The sequence below is a fragment of the Mus caroli genome, unplaced genomic scaffold (assembly GCF_978045245.1).
Source record: "Mus caroli unplaced genomic scaffold, Mus_caroli_1 scaffold_4, whole genome shotgun sequence".
NCBI lineage: Eukaryota > Metazoa > Chordata > Mammalia > Rodentia > Muridae > Mus > Mus caroli.
In genome coordinates, this window is record NW_028227259.1 from 153522250 (window position 1) to 153532167 (window position 9918).

Here is a 9918-nt window from a genome sequence, read left to right on the forward strand (position 1 = left end):
CCCCAGCAAATATTTACCAACTCTCTGCTGTGGGCGAGGCATGAGTCCAAGTGCTGAAAACTGGATGTTCTTTATTTCCAGGATGAGGACTGTAAAAGAGAGAGAATTGTCAATATCTCCAGTGTCCTCATCCTTTTAAAGTTAAAAGAGTATTTATATTTCAAATCCTGTAGCGACTTGCTAGTGAGGGTCCTTGGGTTTAAACATCCCTTTTCTGTTTCATGTGCCTACCGTCTCTGTCTTTACCTTCGGGGTAGAAAGCCTATGCTCGTTTTATGTTGTGAGTGCTTAGTACATATTGAATTTTATTCTTTTTTAAGTTGAGGTCAAAGTTTCCAGCAGTATATTAAGATGGCCAACTTTTTATATCTCTGGAGGAACATTAAGAGCTGAATTTACTCTCTTGGTATCTGTTATCGTAGATCAAAAGTTTAGACTTCTCAGGTGAAGGCAATATGCAGATTTGGTATGTCGGACTGTCACGAGGATGTGGAAGGGACACCTCAGGTGAGAAGTAAGCTCACACCAAGGAGCAGCCAGAAAGGAGCCTGAATCTCTTCTCTAGACATGGAATGCAGAACGGAGCAAAGACATGGCCAAGAAACTGAGTTTATACCCAATAGGGACTTGGAAGACTTAAACTCGTGGGGTTGATGGATGGAAATGATTTTAAGATTTAAATGAAAACCAACCCACTGATGGTTTATTTCCCTTCTGTCTGACCTGAGTAAGAAGCAGAGAGATGTTGGGTATTTTTTCGTGATGAAATTCAGGAGAGCTATCCCCAAGAAGGGGAAAGGCAAAAACTTTAGTGTGAGACCAAGCAGGGTTTGAATTTGACCTCTGATGATTCAGGCGAGCTACTTCATCTCTCTGAGGTTGCCTCATGGGAAGGCTGATCCTTTTGACCCGAATAAGGCCAAGCCTGGAGGAAGTGGAAAGTATTATTTATTTTCTTCGTTTTACGTAAGAAAGACAAACTTGGGCTCATTAAAAAAAAAAGGCACTGTCACACTTATTTCCTACTGGAAAAGCTAAAATACTGGAGTCTCATCACCAGGAGAGAGAGAGAGAGAGAGAGAGAGAGAGAGAGAGAGAGAGAGAGAGAGAGAGAGAGAAGGGGAGGGGGAGAGGGAAGAGAAGGGGAAGGGGAGGGGAGGGGGAAAGAAGGGGGAGAGCAGAGGAACACATGGTGTATTCTAGAGAATCAGAATGCCCCCCTGTGTGATCACAGGTGCATTGGAAGGATGGAGTCTGCTTCTTTGTATCTTACACTGAGATTTACCAGCTTTCATCTGAGAAAACAAGAAAACAGGAGGGGTGCGGCTGAGTGCACGTCACTGGATACTGTTTCCAGATGGCTCATGCTTCTGCCAATGTCCCTCAGGCCCTTGGGCAAACTGTGGAAGAAAGGATGACTGGGGATTATTCGGCAAGTCCTTGGCTCCCGTTCAGACATCTTGAAAACAAGTTCTTAACTCTTGGCTCTTAAACTGGGGATAAGCTTGCCCTTGGGCGATTTTTGTCTTGCTGGAACATGAGTCTGCTTGCACATCCATGGACCAAGCCACTCATGCTCAGGAGCAAAGCAGAGGCAGAATGGTGGGAGTCCGTAGCTCTCACTGACGCCCTCTCTGGCAAAGGCCCGTGTGCCTAAGCAGAGCATGAAGGTAGAGCCTCAGTACATGGCACCTTTCTTTACCCATACTTTTCTTCCTGTCTCTAACTAGGCATGTGTACTGTATGCATGCAGAGGCCAGCAGAGGGCACTACACCCCCTGGAACTGGATTATAGGTGGTTATGAGCTGCCGTGTAGGTGCTGGGAACCAGCCCCAGGTCCTCTGTAAGAAGAATAAATGCTCTTAAATGCTGAGTTTCACCAGCTCTATCTGCACTTTTTTGATTAAAGAAGCTAACAGGATAAAAGTTCACAGATATTATGCAATAAAAGCCAAGCTTGTTGTGTAAAAATACAAAATTGGCAATAGATATTTGAAGAATCAAAACGACCTAGGAAATGTAAGGGTTTCTGCTGAAATGCCTAATGAGTAGTAATTTTTTTAAGTTATAAAAATGTTGCTTTTTGGGGCTGGAGAGATGGCTCAGCGGTTAAGATCACTGACTGCTCTTCCGAAGGTCCTGAGTTCAAATCCCAGCAGCCACATGGTGGCACACAACCATCCGTAATGAGATCTGACGCCCTTTTCTGGTGTGTCTGAAGACAGCTATAGTGTACTTAGATATAATAATAAATAAATCTTTTTTTTAATGTTGTTTTTCCTCCTCCTCCTTCAAGGCAGAGTTTCTCTGGCTATCCTGGAACTTTCTTTTGTAGACCAGGCTGGCCTTAAACCCACAGGAATCTGACTGCCTCTGCCTCCTGAGTGTTGGAACTAGGGGTGTGTGCAACCATGCCTGGCTTTGCTTTATTTTTAAATGGTATTAACAACAATCAATTTCGTGATTGGCTGAGTGTATAAAGTGTCCCTGAAAGCTTATGTTTATCCTGTATGACCCAGATCTTCCCTGTATTTGATTTAGGAGTTTCAATGAGCTCATGAGCGCCACAGAATGAGCAGACTTCCCGCAGGCCACTCTCACCTCTCAAGCGGTTAGGAGAAACGCTCAGTTCTTCTATATTGCCTCTTACTCTTCCCACCCTGAAGCTGAGTTTGGCCATAATAGCGTACGTGGCTGTACTAGACACTTTTGAGACTTGTCTGCATACAATATTTTTAACAGAGGACATTTATTTTAAGACGTATTTACTTTATGTGTATGGGTATTTGCCTGCATGCATGTATGTGTAGCATGTGTGTACATTGCATGCAGAAGCCAGTAGGGGGCGTTAGGTCCCCTGGAGCTGGAGTTAGAGATGGCTGTGAGCCATGCTGGGTGCTGGTAATTGAAAAGAGGTTCTCTGCAAGAGCAACAGTGGTCTAATTGCTAAGCCATCTCTCTGACTCCCAGAGAATATTTTAAGTTTTCTTGTTTAAGAGAAGATCATGAAAGGACAAAGAGACTGACCAGTTTTATTTTATATACCCATTGCCAACTTGGATCATACTCAGTTTATAGAGCCACCGAGTCTAGAGAATAAAGACAGATTAGATTTAAGGGGCAAAATAATTGAAATATATTTCATTTTACAGTGTAATCACGAAGTCGTAAGTGGGTTGGAAGAAGGAGGAAGTTTATTACAACTTGGTGGATGGAGAAGGGCCTTGCAGCTGACATTTCCGGGGCAACGGCTGTAATGAAAAATACTCCCGGAGCCTTGCAAGGAAGATGGTGAGCTAGAAATTGCATCTGTATGACCCAGGGAAGGAGAGCCTCAGGATAATGAAAGACAGACTCTGTTCCTAAGATGGAAAGAAAACCAGCCTTTGGAAAGCCACAACACACGGGGAGGGATGCTCGAAAATAGCAGGCGACATATAGATAATAGGTAGCAGAACACACACAGTCCTGGTGGGCGAGGGGAAGAGAATGTACATTCCAAAGGCTGCTTGTTTCCTCCTTCCAGAGTAGCACTGTGGCGTGAGCTTTCAGACTATCATCTGCTTAGTGAGAATATCATCAAAGAAGGCAGAAGACACATCCAAACCACAGATGTACCAAGTACGACATACGGGCTGTAGTAGCTGGAATGGGGAATGGTCCCCTCGTCTTGGGAGTTTGAGCACTTGGTCCTCAGCTCCTGGCACTGTTTGGAGAGGTTTAGGAGGTGTGGCCTTGCTGGGGAAAGCAGACAACTGTGATAGTCACAGGTTCTAACTCAAGAGGTACAGCAGGCCACATAGGACCATGTCTAGCAGGAAGCAGGCAGGAAGCAGGCAGGAGGCAGGAGTAGGGGACAGGGGTGAGAAGGTTGAGGCCAGAGCTTTTACTAGGGTTTCTTGGGGACGATAAAACGAGGCAAGATGAGTAGTTTAGGATTGGTTGCTTCAGGTTATTGCTGTTGGCATGGGAAATGCGCCCCCAATGGGTTTGTGTGTTTGAAAGCTTGGTCTTCAGCTGGTGGCACTCTTAGGGAAGCTTGGGGGGGGGAGCTCATTGGAGAAAGTGGGTTAATGGGGACCAGCTGTGAGGCTTAACAGCCCTGGCCCGCTTTATGTTCATTCTCCATTTCCTGTCTGCTGATGTCACGTGACCAGCAGATCTCCCCCTTCTGCCGCCTGATGCTATCTCTGCCTTCCCTGATGCCACATGACTAGCCCATACCCCCACCACCCAGCCCGCCTGATGCTATCCATGCCTTCCCGGCTATGACGGGCTGATCCTCTTGAACTGTAAGCCAGAATCAGTCCTTCCTTCCTCAGTGGTCTGGGACTGGGCTTCTAATATGTAAAAGCAGTAACAGAGAGGCCGATCTCCTCCAGCAGACATTTCAGGGAAGGAGACACTGCTCCCGCAGCCCAGGGACAGGCAAGGAGACCACCTTCCACAGCCAGAAGCAGCCAGTCCTATGCCATGCCCAAGTGTTCTGTAGACTTGAACATATCCCAGCACCCCACTTGGTTCTTATTAGCCTTCCCAACAGGCATCTGCACCCCTCTGGACTGCTTTCGGAGTCTCCCAGATGTGCCAGCTTCCTGACCTACACTGTGCCTCGCTGCCCCAGAGCACTGAGTGTCCTGCTAGCAATTAAGAAGATGCAGTCAAAGTGCAAAGGACCTCCCCAGGATCAGCCTACTGACCTGGGTAGGAATGCGTGTGGATGCTGGAGGAGCATCTACTTGGGCAGACAGAAGCAGTGAGCTCACAGAACACCACAGCCAGAGCCCATGAGGTGAGCTCAGAGGGAGGCAGCAGGGAATTTTCCATTCTGGCTCAGTCATGACTAAAGTTGTCAGGAGTCAGTGCGGTAAATATGAATGTGAACTTTTTTGCATAAAATGTCTTTGCAAATCTGGGCTTTCATTGCTCCATATGTTCCCGCTTTGGCTTTCACACGACTTTGACAGTTATAACCACAGGGGGGGAAAAATGATCCGAAGCATGCTCCGTGTGTTTTGTTCATTTATTTAACAAACACTCAATAGTACTTATTTATGCCAGGCACTGCTTTTAGAATGTTATGCATAACCATGACACAGCGCCGTTTATCATTTATTTATTCATTCATTCAGTGAAAACAAATTGGATATCTTTATGTAGCCACAGTGTGCCTGAAATAAAAGAGGCATAGGGTGGAGCTGTTCTTCTAGTGAGACACACAGAGACATGAAGAGACAGACAGACAGAGGCAGGAGAGAGAGAGAGAGAGAGAGAGAGAGCGAGAGCGAGAGCATTTCCAGAAAGAGGCAAGATAAAGTCATGCACCTCAGAGGTCATCTGCCCTTAGGAGGAGGGGTCACCTAGTTTAACCAGCAGTTTAGGATGTCTGTAGTATTAAAAGGTGAGCAGAGCCGGGCGTGGTGGCGCACGCCTTTAATCCCAGCACTCGGGAGGCAGAGGCAGGAGGATTTCTGAGTTCGAGGCCAGCCTGGTCTACAACGTGAGTTCCAGGACAGCCAGGGCTATACAGAGAAACCCTGTCTCGAAAAAAAAAAAAAAAAAAACCAAAAAAAAAAAAAAAAAAAAAAGGTGAGCAGAGGTCTGTAAACTGAAGTGAGAGGCCCACATCAGGAACAGCCTTTGTAGCCTTTGTGCCCCACTTCCCAGGGAGTTACAAGTTGTATTTTTACACTTTTTTTTTTTTCCCAGACAGGGTTTCTCTGTGTAGCCCTGGCTGCGCTGGAACTCACTCTGTAGACCAGGCTGGCCTCGAACTCAGAAATCCGCCTGCCTCTGCCTCCCAAATGCTGGGATTAAAGGCGTGCGCTACCACTGCCCAGCTATGTTTTACACTCTTAAGCCAATGATATGTATGTAAAAATCAGCGGTCTGGCTTACCTAGCCATCATGGAGCAGGAGAGACTGGACAGGAGAGAGATGGATTAAAAACACTTGCTTCTCTTGCAGGGGACCAGAATTCGGTTCCCAGCACCCATGTCTGGTGGTTCACAACCACCTATAACTCCAGTTGTCTGGGAGTTAGCGCCCTCTTCTGGTCTCTGGCAGCACTGTCTTCCCACACTCATTTCCTCCTTAGGACACACATAGTTAAAAGTAATGATTAGAGGCTGGAAAGATAGCTCAAGAGTTAAGAACACCTACTGTTCTTGCAAAGGATGCGCATGCCTCATAGGATGAGGGATGCAGCAAAAGGGGCAGATTCAGCATGAGGAAGAAGAGTCCCTGGAGTCACCAGTATAAAGTCACATGCAGAGGTTGGACAGAGTTGGGTAGACTATCTGAGAGCCTGGCAAGAAGTCTGGACTGTAACTAAATATCTAGGGGTCATCAGCTTTAGGGCTGCTGGCAGAGGCAAAGGTCTGAACCGCTTCAGCCATGAAAGAAGAAGCTGCCAAGGACAGAACCCAGAGACTCAAGAGAAAGAAATGGCCTCAGCTGAGAGAAAACAGCAATAGATAGGAGGTGGTACTGTGGTGGCTTCCAGATGCAGTGTGCGGGCCATCGGGTATTGTACTCACAGAAATTCCCAGATGCAGGCATCAAACACACACTTGTGTGACTGACAGTGCTTAGAACGCTTTGCCTACAATCCCCACAATGTGCGTGTGAAAAGGCTGGGACACACAGGATTGATGTGCTCAGACTTTCTGAAAGCTGACTGCGACTTTGAACCCAGGTAGTGAAGCACCACAGCCTGAGCCCTTGGCTGTCTGTATTCCAGCCCCGCCACTCCCTGGTCTCAAATCGCACCAGATTTTAGAGATGGGAAAACTTAGTCCAGTTGACACAGATAACAAATTAAATTCTAACGAAGCAGACTGACTTCAGTTTCTTCAGGAGTTAAGGGAGGTGAGAATGGCAAGGACAAGGGTGATCTGGGAGAGACCAGAGGGGGAAAATGTCTTCCAGGGGTGACAATCCAGAAGTCACTGGCACTTTATTTAGGTCAGTTTCAATGATGTCATGGGGTGAGATGGAAGAGAAGGAATTTTGATGACTCTTCCAGGGGGAAGAGAAGAATAGCTAACAAGAGAGGTGGATAAAACTATATTTAAAGATTATTTAATATAAGAGGGAAGACTACAGATATTTGCATTCTGTCTGTTTCTCTCTGTGTGTCTCTTTCTGTCTCTTTGCCTCTGTCTCTGTCTCTGCCTGTCTCTGTGTGACATTGTGTGTCTGGGTATGTCTGCATGTGTGTGTGTCTCTGTGTGTGTGTCTGTGTTCCTGTGGGTATGTGCACATGTACCCGAGGGTTGTGAGCACATGTGTGCACACACACGTGTGTATGTGGAGGTCAAAGGTCAGTGCTGGTTGTCTTCCTTGATCACTCTCTACATTATTTTTATGAGACAGGATTGCTCAGTGAACCCAGAACTCATCCATTCCACTAGGTTATCTAGCTGATGAGCACCACAGATCTGCTTCTCTTCTCCTAGCCTCAGTGATGTGTGCCCCTCTGCCTAGCCTAGATCCTATGCAGGTGATAGGTGTCTGAACTCAGATCCCTGTTCTCATGTGGCAGACACTTTACTAAGCATCTTGCCAGACTCAGACACTTGTGGTCTGACAGAAAAATCTAGGTGTGAAAAGAGTGGTGGTGTGAACTGGCCTGTGAGAGCTTGAATAATGGTGGTGAGAACTGATCTCTGAGAGTGTTTGAATAGTGGTAGTGTGAACGGGCCTGTGAAAGCTTGACTAGTGGTGTTGTGAACTGGTCTGTGAGAGCTTTGAATAGTGGTGGTGTGAACTGGCCTGTGAGAGCTTGACTAGTGGTGGTGTGAACTGGCCTGTGAGAGCTTGACTAGTGGTGGTGTGAACTGGCCTGTGAGAGCTTGGTAGATCTGAGTTAAGGCTTCTGTGTCACTTGAGGTTCTGTTGAGGAACTGAACCAATAAAATGAATCCCTGCTGCAAAGAGGAAGTATGATATTGACTTATGCCATATGGTTGGAGTAGCAAAAAAAAAAAAAAAGGCTAATCACTTTGTAGTTGCTTAGACAATGAAGCAGTGTGCCTCAGTGGTTCCAATCTGGTGCCAGAGACCTAGAGGATTCCTGGGGAGTGCTGGTCTTCAGTCCATGTTGGAAGTCGGAAAAGCATTGTTCTTATACGGAAGGAAGCAGCAGCAGCAGCAGCTTTGAGTAGATGGATTCACCAGCAAGAGTGAAAGCCAAAATAGGCAGAGCCTTATTTCTTCCATGCACCTTCATCTTTATGGCTATCCGAATCACTGCCCATATTTGGGGTACGTCTCTCCACATTAATTAAATCAAACAATTTCCAACAAACATAATCACAATCCAACCTGGTGTAGATAATCCATCAATGATGATTATCCATTCAGGTGATTCTAGGTTGTGTGAAGTTGACAATCAAAGCTGACCATACAGGCACCCAACAGGAGCATTTAAAGCTCTGAGGCTAGAAGGCCGCCCCTGTGCCTTGATGACATCACTATTACCCAAGTATGGGCACATGAGGATGGCTAGATCTTCAGGCTGTCACCTCTTAACTATAAGCATAAGCCTTGCCTTGTATCATGTCACTTATCCCAGTAACTCCATTTCTGAGAGGGGAGGGAGTGCAGAAAAGATGGAAAGTGTAATGATGTGTTACCATCGTAAGGGAAAACAAAGTGACTTTAATGTTGCAGTAAAGGAAAGTCTAGACAAAGAAGAGTGCATTCCTTTGATGGAAACTAGCATAGTGGTTTGAAACAGTTTACCAAGGCAGTGCCATTTGAAACACAACGTGCTTTTTACCGTCAAATGAAGCAAGCAGAATAAAAATTCTACAACACCTGGGGTGAGGATGCTGGAGAGATGATGGTTCAGTGGTTATGAGGTGTGCATACATACATGCAAACACTCTCTCTCTCACACACACACACACACACACACACACACACACACAAATAACTTAAAACCTTCCAAAGTAAATGGCAAAAGTGAAATGTAGCAGAAATGCTTCTGTTTGAATCAATTAAACCCAGGCGCTATGGAGGCTCTCAGAGACAAACTGAAGATAGACTCTAAATTTTACCTCTCAGCGCTGCCTGGAGTCTCATGCCAGCTTACCGAGAGCAGAGACTCAGCCAATGTAATTGCTGGAAAACATGCCTGCTCCTCTGTTAGACTACAAGTTGGATGATAACAGGGGTTGTGGTTATCCACCCACATTCTCAGGATTTAGCTTATTCTTCATCTTCTATTAGATAGTCTGGAAATAGTCATTTAATTAAATTGAAAGGAATAGTCTTTTCATCTCTCAGGAGACGTGTGAGCACGTAGCTAGAGCACTCAAATATTTATAAACTGAGCAAATTAACAGATTCTGGGACTAGGGCTGGGAAGGCCTGCTAGGGGACTTCCGGCTTGAATCCAAGCACAAAGCTGTCAAGGGGCCACCGGGCAGCACAAAGCAAGAGGGTCAAGGTCTGAAGTGCACAGGGGATGCAGGAAAGCCTTTTGGGAAAGTGGCAGGCCTTCATGGAAGGATGTTGGGTGGGAACCCGCTCCAGGAAATGCTGAGAGGAGGAAAAGCTGGGTCATCTAGGTGGAGGTGGAGTGAGCTGCAGACAGATGGGGCATGGAATGGGGGATGTAGATACGGATGCAGCTCCTCCCAGCCTAAGCTGACAGCCCCTGGGCCCCAGGTGAAGTGGTCAGGAATGCTGTGTGGTACCTGAGGGATTAATCGGCGCTGAGCCAGGCCTGGGTATCTGTTGTGGGGAGGATGCTGCACCAGGCAGTGTGGACCAGGCAGGGAGGGCCCCGCGCGGGGGCTGAGTGTCTGACCCGAGTGGGATGACTAAGTTAGTCTTGGCTGTGAACAGGCGAGGTGGGAGCATGCCAAGTTATGAAACACTGATTGCTCTGCCGGAGTGGAGGAGCA